Source organism: Rhodnius prolixus, unplaced genomic scaffold, assembly GCF_049639745.1.
Source record: "Rhodnius prolixus isolate KJV_2025 unplaced genomic scaffold, Rpr scaffold_20, whole genome shotgun sequence".
Lineage (NCBI taxonomy): Eukaryota > Metazoa > Arthropoda > Insecta > Hemiptera > Reduviidae > Rhodnius > Rhodnius prolixus.
In genome coordinates, this window is record NW_027411595.1 from 35,406 (window position 1) to 38,836 (window position 3,431).

The window sequence follows — 3,431 nt, forward strand, 5'->3', positions numbered from 1 at the left end:
GTCTACATTGATAAGGTGTATATAAAAGCAAGCAAGCAAGGATGATAGTAAATATAAAAACCATGGATGGGACTCGAATGGCTACTGTAAGTACCTCTGATATTATTATTATTATAAACTTCCAACAAATAGTTACTAATATTAGCAAACATATGTTTGCACAGTATATGTGCTCCAGGTGCGGAGCATTGATATTTATTCCGGCAAGCTGGACACCGCCGAGGAGGTGTTCAGCCTGTTTAGGGTTATTGGTGCCTTTCATGTGAGTGTTTCTAACAATGGTTAAAGCTGAAATATGTGTTTGTTTCTAGTTTTCCTAATTATGTTTGTTATTTATACACAGCGTGGACCCCCGCCGCCAAAATCGCCCTCTATAATACACACATATGGTGAGAGAGGATAATCTAGTAAAATAAAACTAAAGTATGTTTGTCTCTATTATATTAATTGGGAAATTATTTTGTTTCCACAGGTGATACAATAAAAATTACGTTCTAAATGGCATAATGTTTTATTTATCCTACAAAATCCTCATCATATAATTTTATCAAAAGTAATATCTAATTTAGGTAAAACAGGCTTTCTAGTTTTGTGTGATGAATCAACAATCTATTAACGGATGTAAACAAGATTACAATATACACGTTTGATAAAAAGTTTGTCAATGAAATCATTACAGAGTAATCAATTGGGAGCTATAATTGAAAAAATCAAATATATAAATTTGTTAATGTTTTTACCCCCCCCCCCAAATAGGTTAATCTTTAACATATTGTAAAACGAAAAATAGAATTACAAGAAAATGAACATTTAAAATGCTTGTGTTAAATTTCAGCACAATTTAATACCTAGTTGGCAAAAGGTTTAACCAGGGATATAAGTTATTCGATTGCAGAAGCTGATAACACCTGCTGTTTTCACCATATTGAACAAAACTCTATTGTTATTATTATCTTCCGCTTCCTCCTCCAACTGCAGATTCATGGTCAACTTGTTCAATAGTTTTTGAAGTTGCTGTAATATGGTGTTTTGATTACAGACGATATTAAATAAAACCGAGGGATCTTCTATTGTCTCACTGACGCTGTCAATAAAATCATTATAACTATAAAATAAATCATTAGATTTAAAATATAAACGACCATTCGTGTGTTGGAAGGCTGTTTTAACATTACGGGGTATGCCTGGAAATAGATGCGAAACATCGCCGATAAAGGTGCTAGTAACCAAACTACCCCCGCATTCGTTCACTTTATTCACAAACGATCTGTTATAGATTATGTAAGTACTACCTCTATTTGAATATAGAATAGCGTTTATGACATCACCGCTACCCTCACTTCTTGACAACACTGAATGGATGTTAGATTGAGCGATAAGATGAAGGTGAGGGTAGTTAAATATGTACATTTGATTGTTAGCAATCATAATAATATCATTGTTTGGTCGTTGATATATGGCCGACACGCGTGTAAAATTTGTTGGCAGAAATTTTAACCACCTGTTTATGTACATGGGATGCGTGTAATCTCTTTGTAAACGAAGTGTCTCTTGTAGTGGAATACCCACACATAATGTCTATAAAACAAAAACAAACGTTTATTAACCACCAAAAATGCATCAATTCTTTTCATATAATGACATACGTCCAGGTATGGCTGTATTGGTGGTGGTGAGGGTGGAGACGATGGTCTTTTTGTTGTTGTTGATGGAGGCGGCGGTGGTGAAGGCGGCAAAGGTTTTCCATATAAGAATTGTATAGCATGGATTTCCTCCTGATATAGATCTAGTTCAGCAAATGTAGAAACATTCGGAAACCCATAATAGGGGTATAAAACACTTTTTCTGTCATTAGAATGACGTACACCCAAGGCGTGACCAATCTCGTGAACCAATACCCAGAATAAGGACGAAACATCGTTTCCTGTTGCGGGAATCGTTAAATCGTGCCATTTGCTAGCCTGATTAAAATGTATCTCTGCTGTTTCCTTATCTGTACTAGGATATTCAGCATGAGCTAACACCCCACCTCTGTCGTCAAAAGCAGCATAACAGTAGATGGTTTTACTTGTAATACATAGATGTTTTTCGCGAACAAAAGCAATAGAGATATTTGGTGAATTAACCGATCGTATAAAATATAGGTTGGCATGTTTTGACCAAACGGAAAACGCCCGTTCTGCTACTTGAGAATACTGTGGAGGATATATGTACCAAGTTAGAGTATTATTGCTCCATTTAGTTGTACTAGAATCCACCATAAAGGGCATAAAATTATCCACAACACCACATCTTCGTGCATTAATCACATCTAACGTTTGTGAATTTTCCATTCCATCTATTGGTAAATGATATTTTTCCTGTAATATGATTACAGCATTTTTCACTTCATTATCACTAATAGTAGTATTTTCACCTTTTAAATAACCAAACTTTCGTAAATATTCAATCGTAGAAGGATTATATGCGCTAATTAAATCATTTAAAAAGAGAAAGATGGTAAATAATAAAGCACCCATTTTCATCATTACTCTCTCTCTCTCTGTTAACCGCACAAGATCACGTTATGTACTGACCTTGAGATGATGAGCTGAGTGACACACAAACGACGCGTGTATGTTGGGTGATTCATACAAACTTGACACACTAATTGAGGGTGTTATCAAGTGTATTAGACATTAAAAATTATTTTCGCATAGAAAAAAAAAAAACAACACACACGTTATTTATATTTATAATGGCAAAAAATAGTTAGAAATAGATATCTTACAACTGTCAATCATACGTAGAAAACTGACATACTAATTGTGGGTGTTATCACGTCTATTGGACATTAACAAATATTATTGTCGCACAAGGAAAAACAACACACTCGTTAATTATATAAACACTTACATAATGCCAAAAAATATTTAGAAATAGGTATCTTACAACTGTCAATCATTCGTAGAAATAGATATCTTACAACTGTCAACCATTCATAGAAATAGATATCTTACAACTGTCAATCATTCATAGAAATAGATATCTTACGATTGTCAATCATACATAGAAAAAAAAAAAAGAGTGCAGAATAATTATTATACGTTTAATTTGATGATAACTATTAACATGGTCAGTTAGAAGGTGCAATGAGTCATCCTGCGACATACTGAAGGCTATCTCTATTGCAATAAGATCTATGACGCCGTAGGAAATGATATCTTTCTCGTGCGCTTTTTTTTAAATTTTCCTTAAGTTTGTAATTGGTTGTGTTACCTTCATGCCTCCCATATCTCTCCCCCTCTCTCTCTCAAGCGCAGTATATAAAATCGGTGAATAGTTGTGAGGGTTTATCCAGTAGCTCTTATGTATTACTACATGCAGTAAATCATTTGATTTTTTCATCAGTTAAGAACCAGGTAATTAAGTTTAACATTTTTTTTTTATTG

At 33.9% G+C, this 3,431-nt stretch overlaps 1 pseudogene; it reads right to left on the bottom strand.

The window, feature by feature from the left end:
* Nucleotides 1-384: 384 nt before the first annotated feature.
* LOC141451983 (neutrophil collagenase-like) lies at nucleotides 385-2,529 on the bottom strand (annotated as a pseudogene).
* Between the last annotated feature and the right edge of the window lie 902 nt (nucleotides 2,530-3,431).